Genomic DNA, 22,700 nt, shown 5'->3' with positions numbered 1-22,700 from the left:
CTACTACAATTCAATATTCTGTCTTCTTATTTATTTTAATTTTAAAACTGCAACAGGTCTGGGTTCTTGCACCAGGTTAGTCACACAGTTTATAGCTCTTTCAAAATGGAAAGCATAGGTTTGAGGGGGGCTTTCAGGGAAATCTCATTTCCTTTAAAATACAGTGGTGCTCTGGGAATTTTTAGATTCATCCGGGCACGGATCACAGAGTGCTTCATTACCTTTGAGCTGCGTGCTGTGCAGGCTTACCCAGGGATAAAGAAAAAGGCACTCCCTTAATCTGGCAATAATCCGCCGTTTTACGGAGGGAAAGGAAGATGAGGGCTAAATTATAAAAACCAGATCATCACTGCACTTTAAAATAATACCAAGAGTTAGAAAAAGATGGGCTGCCTGGAGGAAATTTTGGTTTGTAGCTGAGGTTAGAAATGGGACCATTAACTGTCGGCGAGTCAATAGGGGTTCCTGTGTGATTCAGAGGTTGGTTATCTACAGTTGGCTGCATGTGCTTCCACTGGTTTCCCACTGTTTTATTTATTTCTTATTTTTTCTGTTGAGGAAGAGGGTGATCACCAATAAAGAAACGTCAATATCAATTCTGTGTTCCATCTAAAACTAAGGACCCTTGAATGTGCAGTAGTAAAAGAAGAGAGAATTTTTCACTGCAGTTATCTGCAACAATTGGTGAAGCTTTGCTCAAAACAATCGCCCTCCCACTGACTTTCTATGTTAATTAGCTGTTTTCTCATTCAAACTATACTTTGGATATGTGATAAGGTCTGATTTCTACTTTAATACTGAACATAATTAGAGCAATCAGAATGATCAAACTCAATTTATGTAGCAGGTTTGTCCTGAGGAAGCTGGATGAAGAATACGGACTTGCTAAAAAAGAGTCACCTTAATGTGTATTGACTTGTAATTTAATCATTTGATACAGAATGATTTTTTTTGGGATAAGGATAAGTGCTGGAAATATTCTATATTTTTCTTATTGTCATCAAAACACATGAAAAGAAAAAGAAGTCCGACTAACAAGTATTGTCTTTGGAGCCAAAGCCTGATCGAGCTTATTCCTCTGCATAGACCTCCATTGTCGTCCAAAAACTATTCAAAACTGGGTGACATGTTTATTCATTACTATGAGCACTGGCACTGTAGTTTAATTTGAGTCAATCCCACATACACCGTCCTGCTGCCGTGAATACTCACTATAGCACCAAATGTATATTAATCCGCCGCTGAAAATAGTCCCTAGCAAATGCACTATTTACTACTGTTTGAATAATCTAAAATCTGCAGTGCCCAGCTGTTAGAAAATGACTTTGCCTTTATTAAAAATAAAACTATATGTGACCTGTTTTTAAATATTTACATCTCCAGTAGACTTCAGAGGAGAAGTATGAAGTTGGAAAGTACTGAGAGATGGACTAACGCATTGTTGGTTTAAGTGTTTTGATAGGATCTGTTGACAAAAGGAAAAATATACAATAACGCAAGAATAATCTTTTAAAAGTTGTGAGGGTTGCTGATTTCTTCATCACTTGGCTCTTATTTGCCTCATCTAATTCAAATGAGGTTGTTCTCTGACCATTTTGTCCTACTATTCTTTCATAGCTATCTGTTCGTGTTCACGGGGAAGCACATTTGAAAATCTGGGTAACATGTCTGATCTAATGCAGGAAAGTATTTCAGGTTAACGTGTATGTGGTTCTGCTGACCAGAAACCCCCCATTGTCTGTGTCCTGTGTAGGCATGGCGCTTGGAGGAGGTGTGTGAGTGTGTGTGTGTGTGTGTATGAGTGTGTGTATGTGTGTGTGGGGGGGGGTATAGGCCCCACACAGTGGACCTTTGTGAAACTCTGCCCATGCAGCCAGACTGAATGGACTCTTTTTACACTTGTGTAAACCTGGGGGCGTCTCCGGCACTGAGGCCACGCCTCTCCGACCCCTGACCCTCACCTCTGACCTTTGCTGGATTTGGTCGGGAAGTACTTTTTGCTCGCCATGTGCTCGTGGGTAAAGCCAAAAATCACACAGTTGAGATCTTATTTTAACCCCCAGCCGCTCAAATACATAACTGAAAATATAGTGTACACGACAGTTCAAGCAGTTGATAGTCATTTTTAAGCAAAAATTAATAAATCAAATTTCTAGAAAAGAAAGTTTAGGTTTATAAGACAGAAAAAGGGATGACAAATGGTATTAATGCCAAATAAATAAATAAAAATCTACTATTAGTGCTTCATCCAACCAAAGCCAGTTGAGTTCCAACTTTTGTGACCCCTGAATGACTAAGCTCTGTGTTTACCAAGTTACAGGTTTGCCCACTTCCACACACACACTGCGTAACCTCACAGAATGGCCAAACCTGCTCCAGGTTAATGGGTGGAATGGCTATGTTGACCTAGGTGTTTTATTTACCAAGTGCCTGTTTACTTCTCCATTCCAAGCCTTCAGCTGCACCCTCAGAGGACAAACTACAGCGCTTAAGAGAATCCTCTGGATCAATACTGCTCTTGTCTTGAATGGTAAAAGAATGGCAGCCCAACAAACTGGGTTTACGTGGTCAGTTTCAGGTGAAGAGTACCATGACCTAAGACTCTGCAATCATTCATTTCTTAACTAATCAATGACACACCATTACAACATGGGGAATTTTAGCAGTGTTCAAAGGATGGTTACTACAACGATGATAAGTTCATCTGAAGATAACTTTGTCCCCTTGAAAGAGTGCCCTTTTCATACGACAAAGCAATAAAACAATGTCACGATACATACTGAAGTTAGATCAATATGTCTGTTTGCTGATACACTGGTTCTATGCAGACTGACTAAATATCATGTCTGATTCAAAGGATATTTATTCCTCCCTGACACAGATACAGAAATAATTGATTGTCAAATGCTGAATTAATTTTCAAAAGATCAGAAAAGATTATTCATTTACAGTCGTTCATGAAGTGGAGAGTCTCTACAACAGAGTTATAGATGAGCTGGGTCACACAGCCTCAAGGTGCACTTTAAGAGTATTACTGTCCCCTAGATAGTAGATCGACATATTTCTGAGGGTTTTCAAACATGACAAGATAAAGTTCAGGGAGAAAAAACTGAATACCTTGAATTTCCTTTTGGCACAAAATGTCATCAAAAGCTCCAGAAGCACAACACTGCTTTTTTTATCTGCCATAAAGCTTGACAACGGTCAAACTCTAATTCAGGGATACTTTCAACATTATGACCTTTGCGCATGCCTCATTTATATAGTGTGTTTTCACCCAAAGAAAATTTAGTCATGCTAGTCAGTCGTCTGTGAATGTACATGATTTGTGTATGAAAAGTGCCAGAACATTTTATTACCACCTCAAAACTTCATGTCTTGACTGTATAAAGGTAACAGTTAAACACTGTTAAAACGGCCCAGTATCCCCAGTAATTACATTCATATTGGACAATTCTGCAGCATTTGATTTATGTCCAATGCCAATTTTCATTGCCAATGCTAGAAGTAGTGTGTTCTTTATGTGGGGAGGCAGAAAATAAGGGAGTGGAAATTGGAGTGGTGGGTGGCTGTGCATTGCCTAATTGTATTTAACAATACAATGCATCATAATTCATAAGGTCATTATATGTTTGTGTGTAAAATCTGAATTGGCAAAGTAACTGTTTACAATATTTTAGTGGATTTTTCCGCTGTGAGCTTCCTGGAATGAAGACCTGAGCTGGTCTGGTTGTGGAAACCGCAGTGCCCCCTTGGGGATTTTTTACATACTTACAGTAAACCATTTAAAGGGTAAAAGAGCAACTTAACGCCAACTGAAAAGCTTGTTTGTGCTGCCTTCCAATGGTTTGACTTCCCACCTTGCTGCAGAGTAGAAGTGTACTCCAGGGTCTGTCCGTGACATCGCTGTGCACTGTTTACCAGAGATGCTGGGATTGGATGGACCACACGCCGCCTTTCATGATGACAGTGAACACATCAAGATATGTATGACCTGAAGTCCATGAGGACTCAGCAAAGCCGCAGGGTGGACATTTGGATTGGATTTCAAGTGAACATGTAACACTGTTGGAACAAGTGATTTTATTCTTTTGACAAGACTTTGGGCCATTTATAGCAACTTGAAATAATGGGTGGGCCTTTGTTTTATGTAGCCACGTCACGATTTAGCATTGGAACTATCCCTGCAGCTGATAGGCAGGTACATATACAGTATATACAGTGTGTGAGTGTGACAGGCGGCCACATTGAGACTGCTGTTTCAAGGGAAGACAACATTAACTTGATGATTCATCTCTGTCATCTGTATTTACACTCCTGATTGGAGATTATTCAGAACAACCAAATAAGAACAACAAAATAGCCGAAGCATTAGAGGAGACGAGGCACACAGAGGGCAGCGAAAACATCTTTTCTCTAGAAGCTTCATATATTTCTCTGGACTTTTGTATCTGTTAGTACACAGCCCACTCGTCTCCTTGTCACTGTATTCTTTTCATTTGCTAAATGAACACTGATAAGGCTATTTGTAAGAAAAGAGGGAGATCAGCGTTCATCTCAGCTATTGTTTAGTGATCCTTTTAATATAATCTCTCACATATGAATTTCTAATTAAGTTCTCAGGTCTATAACAAAGCTTCAAGGCCTGAATCTATTCTGGTTTAGACAGGTGATACATAGGAAAATGAGTCTGGCACAAACCTGCTCAGACAAACACAAAACCCCACATGGACTTTGGTGGGGTAATTTTCTCATTAATAATTAACACATTTGAACCCTTTTAAACTCCTCACCAATGTGAGCTGATCTCCTTGGTGGACGAAATCACAACAGAGAAGTGGTGATCTGAGAGGAGAGAGCGCCAGTTGCAGTCTGACAGGAGATCAATTCTCTCCCATGCCTTAGGTAGTTCTTACGCATTGTACAGTGAGAGTGGATGAGGCAGACATTGACCAAATAAATCAGAGGGATTTCACTGTACATCGAACGGAGACTCTCATCAGGGAATCCCGTTCCACAGCCTTCACATTTGTTTAAGCATGTGGGAAGTACGCGGGCCTTTAAAGATGTGGTCTACAAAGACAAGGGTTAAAGATGCAAGACTAAATGTGCTGAGTTAGCGGGCAATAAGCAATTGACATTAATCAGTTATAAACTAAATGTAATGATCTTTTTCTAAAAAATGTTTTTTTGGACAGAAACACTTAAACCTGCAATAGCTGTTTTTTTTTTTTTGGCCACTTGGGGCAGTGGAAACAGGTTGTGAACAAAACATTGACATATCATCACCTTTTGACACCTTTAACATTGTCACACAGTCGTTTTTATACATAATTATTATCAAAATATAGATTATAGCAACTTTAAGTTACGATCCTTAAGATTTAAGTGGTAAGATGTCATGCAAATTCTTAGTGAACATTCACTAAAAGTGTGTTCAGACAGAAAGCAAAAACATCTTCAAAACAAGCATCTGGGTGTCGACGTGCTGCCCCCGGCGAATTCAAGTGTATTCAATTGACTTTATATGCAATCGTGCCATGTCTACACTTCGTGTTCTGTCTGAACTCACAGTAAGAATATTCCACACAACTGCACTGTAATTAATTACAGTGTTGCTCTGTTTTAAGACGACAGTGACCTGAATTTTTAGGCATCTCAGTCAAAATGATTATGCCAACATTGTCCAAATGGCTTTAGCTTTACTTGGCCAGAAGAGGCAAACTAAAGCAGTAAATAATCCATCCACATGTACTCGCTCTGACTGCATCAGGCCACAATACCCACTTGAACACAAAAATGATCCATATGTAACAGGTCAAGGGAAGCAAAACGGGATACTCATGACTGTGAGAGTATATGACAAACAGAGACAGCCAGAAGCATCAGAAGGCCACTTTGCTGTAGCCTTGCTAACAAGGCTAACATTACCCATACTGTAAGAGGGTAATCTAAGCCAGCGGAGAAGCTAGCTCGGCTATCCCTGATGGTAATGTGACCCTCGTCTTCATCATCACAACGGTCTCTCCAGGATCTCTCAAAAGCAACGCTGCTGTGCGCCCTCTCCGTATCTTTCCTTTGCAGAATAAAGGCTCGTCTGTAGCTTTTTGACAGGCACTTTGAGACAGAAGCAAGAGCCAGAGGAAGAGTAATGGTTTTTTTCTCAAGAATGTGGCCAAACTGTACAGATTGCATTTACACTTGGCTGATATCACAATGTGAGCCAGAAGTGGTCTCGCTGATCTGTTCACATCCCAATTGCAATGTGTTTTGTGTACATTTACATTCATTTCTCTCTATCCAGAAAAGATATCCAGATCACAAGTCAATACCAGGTGCAAATGGGTTCTTAGTGAGCATGTCCATTATTCTTAGAGGATGAACACTTTTTGTTTTGGACACTCAAAGGGCTTCCCTTTACCTCCAATCTCAAGCCACAGTGCCAACTTTGCATTAGCTTCAGACTTGCTATTAAATAATGTGAATAACTGCACAAATTAAATTTGCATTTTTTTTTTCTCTTAATGGCTCAAAAGCAATTAACTTGTATCAATGTTTTCATATCAATTATACCTATTTGCACCTGCCAAGTGTGTCATTTTCTTGTCAGCCTAATTTAAAAACACATGGTATCAACCACAGGTTGGCATCTAGAGTGTACACTATTTTTATTTTTTCCTTTGGAACTTAATCAGCAAACTGTTTCAACAGCATGTAGTCCTATTTTTTTGTTCTTTAATGAACCAGAAAAAATGTGTAACCACCAAATGTTTGCCATATCCACTGAAAACGCAGTAACCATACATTCAGGGTATTTGTTGAATACTTAAAGAGAGCACTAAAAGAGCATATTTAAAGAAAACCATTACACACACACACACACACACACACACACACACACCTCAGTTTCTTCAATTTCCTCTCAGTGTCACTGTGTGAATTTGTTTGTCTACCTGTGTTCAATTGCCCTCGGTTTGATTCCCTCCATCCTTTCTTGAAGGGCTGCTTAATAGCCTCTTTCCTTTCAGAGGAGATTGCATGGACATCTTGGAAGGGCCAAAAAGCCCAGAGATAGACTAGTTTAGTACGAAGTCCATGTACTTAAATTAATCTCACATCACTGTAATGAGTAAGGGAAGGACTCAGTGGTGAAATGGTGGGTGAAGAAATAAATGTGGAAAGACAAGCAGTAAGGAGAAAAGAAGGGGACTGAGAGGAAAGGAAAAAGATTAAAATGTTGGTCCAATGATTGGCATAATGTTGTATTAGATTCAATGTAGTAAATTATAAACAGTATACAATAAAGGCTTTTAATAAGTAGTAATAATACTCTGGCACTTAATAATATCCAGGAGGTGCAGTCAGTGGATACACAGTTATACTGACTGAAGAAAAACAGCAAAGGAGCTGAACAAATTCACCCCCCTCAGTTATTTATGGAAGGAAAATGATGAATAACAAAACATCTTCAAAACTAAAAGGGATGTTTAGATCCGTATATACCCCAGCCTCCTCCTCATCAGTCTACTGTGCAGGCCAGCGCTTACTCTGTCTTTTCTTCCGACTCAAGTCTGCTTTCACACAAGACCCCGTGGTGAAAGAGACTGGAGGCTTTTCCTGCCTCTTGGACACTGTGCATAGAGAGGTGACCCAGTTAGCTCAGACACTGAAATCCTTTTAAATTTGGGAAATCCACAGTTCCCTTTCAGGTTGAATTTGTGGGGGGAGAAAAAGAGTTTGATCATGTTGTGATTAGTGTTGGAATAATAAATTTGCTTGCAGGTGCTGTCCTTTAGTCATCGATCATATATGGTGCAGAATCAGAGGTAAGCATTACTAGCAGCACTGTTAGTAGTAGAGGAAAGTAGCAGTAATGATTCAAGTACTAGCAGTATTCATAGTAGTTTTACATGAAGGAAGTATGACCGACTGCAGCAGTAACAGTAGCAGTTGTTGTAGTAGTAATAGTAGTAGTATTTCGGGCAGTAAAGTAAATGAGTAGTGTAAGCAAGTAAAATTTTAGATTCTTACCAGGAGTTGCTCTGGGACGTCTTAGCTTGGCTGGGTGATGGTGGGAGGAGGCAGAAGGCAAGAAGAGGGAGAATACACCTTCCAGTAACTCTGTTTTATTTACATGTTGTGTCTTCTTAGCTGTGTAGCTAGCTACAGGTGAGCCTACATTCAGGAATCACCTTTTTTTTTCACCGAAGGCATTTTGACGTCACTGTAAGAAAAGCACAGGTGTGAATAATAAAGTGATTGATTGGCTGCTTCAGTTTCCGGGGTCCTGGTGTTGTGCACGCTGGCTCACTGTCATGGCTTAGTTGGGACACTTGAATAGAACGGTTATTATTATTAACACTTGACAAGTCAAAATGGCTGCTGTGAAAAATGACCTATTGCTTCTCCATGGTGGCCCAGATGTTTCCTGTTGGAAATTTCAAAGAGGGAGTTCAACCCACGTAAAGTCAAATAGATGGTTAAAATAACAAAAATGTTATGAATTCAGTGGTATTAAATTTGACTAGTATTCAGTTGAGATTTCACAATTAAGTCGGTAGTTACTTACAGATTCAGACCCTTACAGTCTTTCTTTGCTTCCATGTGTTAGCACTGGTAGCATTGTAGCTAGTACTCATATTGTTGTTGTCCTGTATAGCAGTAAAACGTGTCCTGTTGTCTAAATGTCAGTTAAAAATACAATTTATCATCAGTATAAAAACAGTGTTTATATCATACTAAATATTGAAAATAAGCACAAAAGCACATCAACAGCTTCATCGAGATATATCTAATAGATATCCTGAAGAGCTCATATAGAGTCTTTACAAACATACAACATACAAACATGCCTCGGATTACTGGCTCTATAGAAAGATGTGTGTGTGTTAGTAAAGCATTAAAACATACATTATACAGTGTATTATAAACTATCTGTACATTTCTTTTCTTTTTTTTTTGTTTGTTTTGGTGTGTGTATGTCTACCTCCACCTCTTGTCCACCTCCTACAGTATTACACTGCAAGGCCACAGCTGGCTTTCATTCAGAGAAAAGAAAAGAACCACCTTTTCTCCCCTCATCACCCATTTCTTCTTCTTTTTCCACATCACACACACACACACACACACACACAAAATGGAAGAACCTAGCTGTTTGAAGTCGAGCAGAATTCACAAAAAATCTCTGAAATGCTCTTTTTTCCCTGTTGTTTTTCAGTTTTGACGTTCATTTACATGTAAAATTCTCAAACTTTCACAGAATGAGTACACTTTTTTAGCATCTACTAAATGCAAGGCATGTAAAAAGTGTAACTCTGATTCCCTTTATACTGAGTGGAGGCAGTCAAGCTCTTGTGTCCATAGTGCTTAACCATTGGACCGATGGCAAACGACACAGTAATCACCTTACAGTGTTCCTGGTGTTCCTGGGAAAAAGAAGGCCTGCTCGCCACAGGGAAGCTCCTCACAGCTAATCCTTTAGCACATCTCTCTCTTTCTTTCTCCCTCTTCTCTCTCTCCTGCTTGTTTCCAATATCGGTGCAGGAATCATTTAGGGTAACCTTGATTCGTTTATCCTCTAACTTGATTTAACTTGAAACGGTGTGAAAGTCTCGAAACCTGGCAAAATTTCATGTGAAATGTGTCCAGTTTCTAGCCTTTGTTCCATTTAATAACAATATTGTACTCAGATCTGGAACCACTTTATCAAGAGGTTGTTATTTGACTTTCTGGACTGTAATATTTTATGTGGGCTGTACAGCAATGAGCTCTCTCATCAGATGTGAAACATCCTCTTTCAGTGATTTATTATTAATAATAGACTTAAATAGAGTTTAAGTCTATTAAGCCCCCCAGAGTTTATTTGCTCCTCTGGCACACAGGAAGTGATTTGAATATCAGGAAGGACCTAGTCATGAAAATAACAAAATAACATACACAGTAAAACTGATTCACACAGAACGTATCCATGTTTTTTCTCATGTAATTTATGATTTTAATTTGTTGATATGATTTATTCTTGAGAGCTGATGAAATAGTATCAATAGTGCTTTAGAGACAGTGACAACTTAAGCAGAATAGTATATGACGTATACAAGAAGAAGACGAGACAAAATAACACTTCAGCTTGAATTCAATTTAGCAGCATGTGTCAGCTATTGAAGTAGTCTGGTAATCAGCATTTTGCAACATCAGACAACAGAGCAACAAAGAGGACATCATCTGAGCCGAAATTACTGATGCATTGATCAACAATGGATGTCAATAACTGCAAAACGACTCGATATCAAGAGGAAGAGCTGGGAGACAAACAAATCCAGACAAACTGCACGAGTGGAGCCGCAGCAGTCAGAGGATGAACCTCATCAACAGAGATATGATGGACACAAACAGTATAAGTGGTTGACAAATGCTGCTAAATGGCATGCAACCTACTATTCCCCATCTTGGTAGCAGTTTTAGCAACATTTTTGCAACCCATTCATTTCTATTGGTCATTTACTATTTAGCAGACATTTGGAAAAAGGAAGGGAACACTGCACATTAGGATCAGAACCAGCGGTCTGTGTGGTGAAGTGCCTCAGGCCAGGATCACACAGGCCAGAGGTGCCACTAAAACTTCCCTGAAAACAACTCAACAACAGCTCTGACACAGTACATTTCTATAATCCCTGGACCCAGGCCCAGCTGTGCCCCCCCCCCTCCCTGAGCGTACCAGGTCAGGGCCCCCAGGGGTGTTTGGCCCCAGTGTGACATCATTACGGTACCTTTTGCCAAAAAGTTGACACTATCTTTATTTCTATGCAGGAAAATAACACATCACCAGAGAGGACCATTGTCAGGTATTCTATACCAGCAAAACACCTGATGTTGTTCAGCCTCTGCCTCAGTACAATGGAGGTAAAGGTTTAGTTTGTGCTGCTCGAAGTATCAAAAAAATGACATTTGAAAGATGATAGATACCACAAGGGGTGAGGAAGAAAATATGTTTTTTGAAATTTTTGATTTTGATGAACTGACTCTTTGTCAGCTGCACCCAGGCTTCCTACCCTAACCTTACCTTTTATCTACGTTCAGATTGTCCACCTCTAGTGACTGTCAAAAGCTGGCATGTTGGCCTTCAAGGTCCCTCCATATGCCTGCAGTGGATGATGTCCACACATATGCTCATGTCTATGGTTTGACATTGTCGACGTAGTGGTATAAAGTAGAGCAGCAGCAGCAGCTCAACATACCCAGGCTACTTGTCACTTTGTTACTGTCCCTTACTCTTAACTTTAGTCTGATTCATTTTCAAGTTGTCTCTGCTTGTGCACCCTTGGGTGGTGAGAATGTTTCCAGTTGTGCGGTAAATATGGTTTCACCGCAAGTTAGATTTCATATGTGGAGACAGCCTATATGTTCTACCTCAAGGCTACATTTTATACGAGAGCTGGCCAAGAAAAGAGAATCAACTCAAACCTGAAGGTAGCAGCGGTACTTGACCCCACATTCGAAGAGCTGACATTCCCATACAGAGTGGAATGAGATGAGACTGGAGGGAAGATGGAGGTCAGAGGAATTGTTGCACAATTAAGCAGTTGCTTTTGTGCCAAAAGCATTCCAAACCTTAACCACAGTGGTAGCAGATCATAAAACAGTCAAAACGGTCAACGGTCATTCCAACAGCTTTTGGAAAGCACTGACAGATATTGACTGGGCCTCACATCAGCTTATATGGGTTGTTTTTGAAAGCAGTGACATGTCATTTTGTTTAATTTGCTTGAATCTGTGCGCATGGAAGTAACAGAAAATATTAAAAAGTATTATTAACATTTTAACATATCCACAACTTTTTCTGGACATTTCTTCCTCAGAAGATGAACGTTGTTTAACATCTGAGGTATGTCCACATATGTTCTTCTAAAATCAAATGAAACTTTATTAAACCCAAGTGGCTAAACACTTTCACAGTTTATTATGGATAGTATTGCTGTGCCTGCTTCCAATGTAGCATCTCAACTGTATAAGAACAATTAAAATGATATCTTGGTGAACTATATATTAATATGATATATCTGTAGGCACCTTACTCTCTGGGTGCTCCGCCCTAACTGACTGGAGTTAAAGCAACAACCAGTAACTTTTGGTCCTACTGTAACAGTAACTTGACAGACAATTAGTAATTGTGGTAATTTGAAAACAAACAAACAAACAAACAGACCAAAACCGAGGCCCAGCCACGATCTGTCGAGGCCCTGTGGTCCTGTAGGCATTGTTTTTGAAGCCTGTTTTAGTTTCCTTCTGTATCCATGCCTCTATTGATGATCAATGGCCTGCAGTGCTATTCAGATATTCTGTGGTTCATTAAAGCAAAAAAGAGAATCAAACCTTGACTTGAGCTTTTTATCCTGATGCTAGACGAAAAAGTCATCTGAGTAAACCTGCTGTCCTGAGAAAATGAAAAAAAAAAATTTAAATAAATCTACCAACACCTTGTCAAGTCAGGCGGTGGTGTTGAGACGGTGCGAGGGCAATAATTGCAGTCGTTTCATGTGTGTACCTGTTGTGTCAACCCCCTCCGTTGCCCTTCATCCTCTGTCTGTCTGTTCTGTGGCCAGGGGACGAGAGTGGGCAACAATACTGCCAGCTGCGGCCACAAGCTGTGAGCAAAAGCCATTCATTTAAGAGGACTTTTTGTTCAGCTTAAGAAGTGAAGTGGGAAGTTATTTCTTTGAAGAAGCCCCCTTCTGAAGATTTGCTGATCAAAAACCGAAGGTTCTGTAATTTGCCGGAACTCCTGGTGCATTTCTTTGAAAGGTCCAGTGCAATAAGAGAATGCCAACACGGGGGAAGAAAATGGGCAGTCGGTGTTTCTGTAAAACGTATGTGAATACACGAAATATTAACATCTTCCATGATCTGCACAATACATTTCCTGACTAACTGTTTAAATAAGTATTAAATAAGTTTGTACATTTGCTTTTCAAAACACTGATAAGGAGTCCATCGTGAAATGCAGAGTAAGAAGCTGCAGCGTCTTTATTGTTATAGCAATGGTTGCGTATAACAAGGAGTTCAACCAACGAAGAAAAGGAAACAAAGAAAAATACTCTACTGTTTTTTAATGATCACTTTCATTTATTTCTCATACGTTGGGAGTGACGTGTCAATTTTGAGACTAAGTAAAAATGTATCAATAAATAGCAGCGAAATTAGTCCAAGATACGAATAAAGTTGGTTTGAAAAAATGAGAACGCTCTCTTTAGCATTTTGCATGCACTTTGAGGGCGATCCCTAACTTTATCTTGTCAGCTTCCCCTGAGTCAGGCCTCAGATGGTCAGAATCAGAATCAGAATCAGAATACTTTATTGATCCCCGGGGGGGAAATTTTACAGTACTAGTGCTCCCATTCAAGATTAGAAAGCAGCATAAAGTTAGAAATAAAAGTATGCACAAAATATAAAAATAAGAAATAGAAAATAAGAATATACACATATTACATATTACATATTACAATATTTTAAGTGAAAAATAAAAGTTAAAAATATATACAGCAGCAATGTATATGTACATATATATATGTATGTATGTATTGCTATTGTCATTTAGGAATAAGTAATATTGCCACCACCGTCAGAGAGTCCAGCTCCACCCCCTTAACGTCACTGGCCTTGCGGATCAGTTTATTGAGTCTGTTGGAGTCCTCCACCCTCAGCCTGCTGCCCCAGCATGCAACAGCATAGAGGATAGCACCGGCCACCACAGACTCATAGAACATCCTCAGCATAGTCCGGCAGATGTTGAAGGACCTCAGCCGCCTCAGAAAACAGAGACGGCTCTGGCCCTTCTTGTAGAGAGCATTAGTGTTCCTTACCCAGTCCAGTTTATTGCCAATGTGATGAGGTATAAACAGCACCAGTGCAACACCAGTCAAGCTTTATTCTTCAGTGCACAACAAAAATGAAAGGATCTTATTCAAAAGTTATCACCTCACCAAATGTCTGAATATCAACGTGAAAGCTGTCAACACAGTCCGTGTTCTTTTAGCTTACTGGCCTTTTGTTTACATTTTGCTGAATCTGAAAGATAAAAATTCATGCTGCACTAGTTACTAGCGGTTTCTGTTTGCACTGTAACCATGGAAATACAGACAACAAACGATTACTTTTGACAGTGAAGAAAAAAACGCTAAATGTGATGATTATAATTATGACTAGGTCTGAGGTTACTTTGCTTGACTTGTAAGCACATTAAAGACCCTATCACTAAGTGCATGATGTCTATGTATTTAGAAGTGACTGAGTTACGACTTTGACCCCAAATTTTAAATCTGTTCGGAGCACATCAGACTCTATGCGCTCTATGTTCAGCCAAAATATTCTGGTACACGGAGAATGAAGACTTCAGAACAGTTTCTTCTTCAGGATCAGATAGAAATATGTAGATGATGACTCTTTGCAACTACAGGGAAGTTTGGACAAAAGGAAAAAAAGAGAGGGAAAGAGATTGTACGAGGAAAAAGTTTTTGGCATGGTCGCCACAGCAGGAAGTATGAGCGTGTGTGTGCTGTGTGTGTGCTGTGTGTGTGTGTGTGTGTGTGCGCGCTATGATGTAACACTGATGTGATTTAAAGGTTGGGAAGCAGAGATGAAGCAGAGTGTTCTGGATAGGAATGCATGGCTGGCTGACTCTTTGCTGAGGCAAAAACAAAAAGGGACAAGACAGGAGCAGCCTGGAAATGAGAACGCTGAAACGTGGCTCTGCATGAAAAAACAAATATTCCTCAACAATCTGAAAAAAAAAACAACACAAAGAGAGAAGAGAGGGAGAATCTGCTGTGCAAACATCTGCTTCGGTATATTTCAAAACAAACTGCAGCTCAATCTCAGGTACATTCAGCCTGCACTCTAATCTCCTCGACAAAGCTGACCTTGATTAGAAGCGTGCCTTCAGCTTCACTGAATACATTTGACTGTTTACACCAGTTAACAGGCTTTTACTTTGGAAGATTATTCCCCACGTTTGGCACAGAATATTATCGACGCTGTATTGAAGAATATTATTATTATGATGCTTATTCTGAGTGTGGGCTCCCCAGGCGCAGAGAACACTGTCAGTCCACAGACCCACCTAATGCTGAAATCCCATCCATACAGATGGGACTGCAGCGATCCATACAGGGAAAGATTTACTGTTTATTCTACACAGACACAAATAAACTATTATTAAAAAAGGTGTAATATTTCTTACCTAAAATAAAATCACAAAAGAACCCCCAGGAAGGTACACCCTACAAGCTTTTTAAGCACATTCTGGTCGTCTCTGTGTTCTCTCATGAAGTAGATATTTTCACTGTGAAAATGTTTTAACTTTTGAAAATATGAACAAATATTCACATGCAGGGAAGACTGCTTCACCTCATTTTTACATGATTTTTTGTTAAGAGGTTACTGAAAAATAGCTCATCCTCGTGCAGTGGAGTGGCAGTGTCTACCAACGCTGTACGGAAGATAGGTTTGTATGGACATTTTGGTCTTAACTTGAAGAATTTAAGAATTTAAGAAACGACAGAAAATGTGCATCGCAAAATATCACAGGTGAGTTAAAAAGAGAACAACCTGGACAACGCACAGGCAGCGAGCTGTCCACTGATAGACCGCTGATATCGACATGGCTGCTGACTCTCTCCCTGAGCTCTCAAATGGCCCCTCTCAGGAAGTTCCCTAAGTTATCACACAAATGTTGGTTCTTAGGGAAGTCAGTGAGGAAATGTTGAAACAACGTCTGAAACGGGGAACTAAGTTGTCATGAGACAGACGCAAACCGCTTGCCACAACTGCCATCCAGTTTCTCGCACATTGATCACTGAAGATCTTTAACTTATTACGCTAAGTTATATAATATAGTGTCTGACTGCTTGTGTTTCATGCCCCAGTGGAGTTGCAATGTCATCATGTTGCCAGATCTCAGCAAATAACTCAAGTAAGTATGATGTCATTATTAGTGATAGAAACGATGACCAATTGATCCAATCCATGAAAATAAGATAAGTTGAAATGAACGGGAATTATCTGGACGAATTCATTAGATGTAGTAACATACTACAATATACTACCACCAAAATACTACATGAGATATGAAGGATTACTATCACCCTCAGCTGTACCACATCAAACCTATCCAGCCCCCATCCACTTTTGCCTTTTGATTTTTTGGCTCCAAACAAGAACATCTATTCAGAAACAGTCACACGTGCTGTGTCCATGTTTCTTTACTGACTGCAGTCATGGTTCTTACAATTTTATCAATCTGACAGTGAATTAATGCTTAAAACACGCCGCACATGGCAGCTTTGATAATGACAAAAGGTAGACAGAAAGCTACATAAATGGCACAACCACTTTACTAATTAACTCATTACCACACATTGACTAATGTCCCCTCTAAACAAGAGATAGGTGAGGTGTGTACCAAACAGCTTAACACAAGGTTTCACTACAGGCTGTGTGTGTGTGTGTGTGTGTGTGTGTGCGACTGCAGAAGTAAATGTGTGAGCAAACAGGTAATAGCCACGAGGCTGGAGTCTCTGCCTTTAGCTATTTGTGTGTAGGATCAATCCCAGGCCATAGAGGACCACACTGGACCATTGTTATAGTGTGGGGGAGGGACGGCTCCCCTGAAAAGGACCCTAATCTGGTGGGTGCAAAGTTGGGGTTAGTGGTGAAGTCTGCAGCAGAGGGGAAGAAGAATGACACGGAGCTCTGAGGGTGTCATAGTGACAGCCTGATCGTTCACATTTCTATATGACTTTTGGTTGATTCAATAAAAATCAGATTATCAGTTACTCACCACGTATTAATCAGAACACTGGTGTGAATGTAAATGTAGTCTGTGCCATTGTTTGCTCCAGTGTTGGGAGAAGTTTTCAAATTCTTTACTTGAGTGAAAATAGCAATACCACAGTGTAGAAATGCAGTAAAACATTCTTAAGTATCAAAACTAAAAGTACTCTCGTGGTATTTGGCATAGTGGTGGATTTGTACACACACAGATGAATGTGCATGTTACTTCGTGTCCATATCCCATCTCTTATGAACAGCATCATATTTAATGCGCCGCTTGTATGTTTCATCTGTGAAAGTTACAAAGCAGCAGTCAAATAAATGTAGTGGAATTTGCAGAGTTTCTTTTCTGTAATGTTAATGTAAAGGCTTTCCCTTTACATTTGTAAACTCAAACTGAGGCTCAGTTTCTTGTCCTCATTACAGAATGTAGAGCAGATCCAAAGTGACACTTCTTGCTGCTCTCTAGATATCTTATACACGTTTAGAGTTGTATGAAAGCCAGTGACCTTTAAAGGAAATTGAATGTGGATTTCTTCTATAACTCAGTGTGAGAAATCACTGAAACTGTTTGAATGAATAAAAAACTGCCTTCTGACATGCGTGGTTTACAAAAATGATGTATAACCTCAGTCTGTGGCTGGTCATACTCAGGTTTGATTGCTTTCACTGCAACATTTAGACACTTTTGAGTTAGTTGAGTTAGTCTGCCACCTTTTGGACAAATCAGAGAACTTCCTTAAGATCAATGAAGACTTCTCAGGAGGTCTTTGTAAAGCTCTGATGAAGCACAAACAGGAGCTCCACAGCGAGGGATTCATGTGACTGTGGTCGTTGTTCATTTTAGTATTGAATCGTATGCAATGTATGTGAGGAGATTATGCTCATTCTAATACATCCACTGAATTGGATCATCTGTGGTTAGTAGCTTAAATCATAATGAAATAAAATTATCATGAATTTAACATCAATGGTATTCTTAATAATTATGTCTCATCATGTAAATAATTTTGCATATAAAAACATGTGATTTAGCATGCGTGGACCTTTACTGTATGTTAGGTTCAGTCTGTCTGTACATTGGGAACACGCTGCCCTCTGGTGGTCAATACACAGAACTGCATGATGCATGGATAAACACATCACTGAATAGCTTTTGTGATTGTGTAAGTATGTACAGTTATGACCTGGGTGAAAATGAGTCTCTAAATGGTACGTGATGTCTGTGTGTATGTACGTAGCTTATGTTTGTTTTTCTCTACATGTGGCAGAGAAGAAGAACAAAGACATGTGCAGTTTAATAGTAACCAGTGATAACAGTTGTACTGTGAAATCAGATTCTAGTGTTTAATACATTAAATGAAACAACACTGACATTCTCCTCTCATGTCCTGGTGTTTGATATTTATCCTTCACGCAAGGCTGATGCATGGTGTGTGTTGAATGACACAAATACTGAATAACTGAAAGACTGAAGAGGCGCATTTAAAGATTTTAAGCAGAAAAGAACAGGAATCTATTCCACAAAAGCTGCCATTGTTTTTAACTTGGACTTTAACACTGGACTATATTACTTTAAGGAAATGGACATGTTGCCCCTGAATTTCATTCCATTGTACTAATTTTGTGCAATAATTGATGCGCACATGCTGCTGTCTTAATTTCTACAACAGCTCATTTATATTGCCTACAGAGGGATACAGGGGGATCTGTTTTTACTGCAGATTTGAGCAGCATTTATTCTTCTAATCTATTTATAGATACATTTACATGAAGTCCATTATTTGAAAATATATTTTATCTGTGTATTTGATCTAAAATATCTACTACATATATAAGCATACTGTAAATAGTAGTATTTAGTATTACTTTTTAAAGGGTATGCTGAATATTCCTCAGTTTTAACTGATTCTCTATTCAACTGCTTTAAAGCAAATTATTATTTTAAAATGTCTGATGTATAATTCTTTTTTGTATGTTAATTTTTAATGTTCCCTTCTGTATTCACATATATATGAATGTTACATGTGCCGTATAGACAGATTTTTTTCTTTTTATCACTGTTCTGACATTGAAGACGGCATTTAATCCATATATTTATAATCCTTAATTCTTGTTAACTGATAATAAAAATATACCCCTTTCAATCGTATTCCACATATTAATATATTACATTTTAAATCATAAGTAGAAAGCACCACACAATCCTTGTGATTGAAGAAAAAAACGTTGCTGTGTTTTTAGTTTTTTCTTTACTTTTATTGAACACAAGAATTTCTGGCAGAATGCAAAGTCAAAGTGTGTTTTCCTTCTTTTCTCAGTTAGTATTCAGTATTTACACCGTTGACAGAGGACAGACAGACAGACAGACAGACAGACAGAGGAGTGGTGGCCTACCAATGTCTGACCTACATTATGAGAGTTGTTGTTTACAGAGAGAATAGCGGAAGAACAGGGAGCTCTGGATCAATGACAGTGACCAGCTGTTGGCAGCAGAGGCTCAAGTCTCCCGTCTGACTGAATATGAAGCAGTTGGGTGTTACACAGTTGTGTGTTGGTGATTCATACTGTGAGACAGAGAACCCTGGCAGGATATTTTTCTCTTTTTCAAAACCTGAAAAATTCATGTTGCTTTGTCTCCTCCTCGCAAATGCTAAGCAAGATTAAAAAATCTGCTAGATGTCTCTACTCTGACTGAATCAAGTGGTGGACTCAAAGAGAAAAATGCAAGGCTGCATTTCTGAGGTATCTGAACAAGGGGGACTTGCTCACACAATGTCCTCTACAAACGAATTTCAGGAGCGATGACATGGGTAGAAAAGGTTTTCATGTAAACTTGCACAAACATTGGTCCCACATTTGCAATTCAAGAACATTTTCCAGTTTTTTGGACAAAGCAAAAAACGCACATGGTTCTTTTTGTATATTTTCACACTGTATTTCAGCAGAAACAGTAACATTTGCTTACGACATCTTTTCCCTTTTTTTTTAAATTACATTTCAGAGCTCTGTGAAGCAAAAACAGTTTTCTTTTGAAGCAAAAATAAAAAGTCTGGGAAACAGGACGAGTTACACAACAATACATGAAGCGTTCATTATTTTTTCTATATCAAAAACTGTGATGATGATAATAATATCCATTTCTAACATATTTTTCATGCTAGCTTTTGACAAATCCAACAATTTCAGATATTTTAGAGAATATGGGACCTGAGCAAAGTGTCATTGTGTCTTGTACGTAGATGTAATGGTTAGCTACATGTCATCTCATGTGATGGCAGTTATCCAGGGTGAAACAAGTGTTTTCTTTTAAGGCTAATTCTAGTTTATTATAGTAAAGTTTTGTTATGCTAACATTGTACACGCCAAGTTAATTAGCGTGATTTTGGGGAGATTGGGGGTCCGAATGGGTGAGAAACACGAGCAGTCAGACTGGTTACCTCTTTATTTGAAAAAATAGCAGAAAGTGAGCGCACCTGAAATGTTGGTAACATTGGTTTTGGAGTCTAATTGTCATTGGGTTCCTTTCACTTTGAGTCTGTTTTTTTAAATTCGGAAAATGCATTTATGCATGTCAGGTTTGGGTAGATTGTCCACGAGTCCATTGAATCTTGTACATAAGACCTCTAGTGGTGCACACCTACTGTAAGTCCAGTGGGTGAAAGTTGAGCCAGGAGGTTAAGAAGTGATGGATGCTGACAGTTTTGGTTTTATAATGTTGCCATTTATCTTTGTTTTCCTCTCCAAATAAGCTTGACTACCTGGGTGTTTCTTTACAGCCTGTCTGATCGTCTGAATGCTCGTGTTTCTTACCCCTTTTTAGTGATGTTGTGAGATCTCAGCACTTAACTTGGCAAAAACCTTCCAAAATAAGATAAATCAGAATTATCCTTCAACAAGGACTGTGTATAGGCCCCATCACATAAACCAGAACACATGAACCATTCTGAATATATTACACAATCTGAAAAAAACACTGCGTAACTTACATCTGTGAAATAAATGAAAAAGCAAATGGGCAGGTGGATGGAGATGTGAAACCTTTAATGGACAGACACTGAGAGGAATGGAATGCATGCCACCATTTTCTTATTCAAAGGCACTGTGTCTTTCCAGTTTTGCTGCTGTCAGACTTCTGTATGTTGGGAGTTCTGTCGAATACTATCAGCTACATCTTTTCACAATCAAACTATTTGCTCAACTCTATGACAAAGAACACAATGGATTCACACATTCACAGTGTACTAGCTTGCAGTCTAAAGATGGAGGAACACTGTACAAAAGAAAGTTTTACCTTCTAAATCCACTGGAGGGTACTATGGCTTGAGAAAGAACAGTTTGAAATCCTTTCATTTATGCTTTCTATGCATAAAAAGAAACCTTTAAACACCTTTAAAGACCAAATTCCTTCCTGGTTAGTTAAAGGAGGCCAAATTTCTTCTTCAGGCAGTTTTGTTGGAAAAAAGGACCACTGAGAGGCTATGCTTAACAACATGAGTGTGTGCATTAATTTGCAGACACAGACCCAGTATTAGTCTCTCAATTCAAGCCACATTTCAGAGTACAACATGCTACTCAGCACAGTTTTCCATAGGAATCCTTAGGACCTGTGACTGCTTAAGTGTTTTCATTAGTTTTAAGGGGCTGGACTGTCGTTGGTAGTTTAACTCGTTGGTTATCTTACCAAATATGTAATGAGGATCACCTCCCTCCGGGTATTTCTGTCCAGTGTGCATGCTAAAATAACCATAGCCAATCGACATTATCAAAAATCTCGATTTTCATCAAAAACGTAAAAACTGTGCTTTGCTTATGGATTACTTATGGTGTGTTGTTGGCAGTGCACTGGTTAGCCATCTTAACCTGACTTTGTAACTAGAGTAGCAACCATGAAGAGAAATATTTTTCACTAAATGTTCATTCTTTTGGTTGAGTTACATTTTTATTCTATTGCGTTTTTTAACAATCCTCTTAAAAGCCTTGAAGGTTTCGATTGGTGATGTCTGTATCAAAATTAGCTAACCTTCCAGGCTTAGACTAGCCCTGCCAAACATAGCAAGGATGCTAAACACTGTCACATGCAGAACTAAATGCTGTTTCCTGCCTGATTTCATGGTTGTAGCAGTTTGGGTTTTGTTTCAGCCTTAAAATTATTCTGTTTACACTACAGGTCTCAGCTGCCTAACATGCCGTGTTCAGTTACATTTAGTATAATGCTAGCTTGCTGTGGGTTTTAAACATGCACAATGAACAGATATATTTATAGGAGACACATAATGATCATGTAATCCATCCTCTGAGATGCTGGGTAAACGGACCACTGGACCAAACTGAAGTTAAACTCGACCAAACAAATGTTGAGCACAGCATTTTACAACGTGAGTTCTCTTTTTGGCTTTGTATTATTTGTTCATCTTAACAAATCTGAACTTCCTGTGTTAAGAGTGCCTTTAACATCTGGCCAGGTGTAACAGATAAAGACAAAATCTCTCGGCCAACTGTGGCTCATTTAATAACTTTGTCCACACGTTTGTCCAGACATTGTCGAGAAAAATTCCAGTACGTGGAGCTTATGCTAAGAATATAGTGATAAAGTGAATTTTGAATAAAGTGATCAACTGTACTAAACCTACAATACATGTCACATCACTGCAGGCACAAACTAATTAAAGACTTAACAGCAAGATGGTGGAAGCAGTGGTGACACAAACGCACACTGACAGTCGTGGTGAAAAAGAGAAAACGATAGCTGAATCAGATGTTTGGTCGCTCAGAGGTGTCAGCAGGCTGAGCCATCAGACCAATCAGTTATAAGCAGTGAACAAGAGTGGCTAGCACAGAGAAGGCAACGATGGTTATGAACCAGAGAAGAAGGT

Source organism: Enoplosus armatus, chromosome 13, assembly GCF_043641665.1.
Source record: "Enoplosus armatus isolate fEnoArm2 chromosome 13, fEnoArm2.hap1, whole genome shotgun sequence".
Classification (NCBI taxonomy): domain Eukaryota; kingdom Metazoa; phylum Chordata; class Actinopteri; order Centrarchiformes; family Enoplosidae; genus Enoplosus; species Enoplosus armatus.
Note: the sequence above shows the minus strand (reverse complement) of the source record.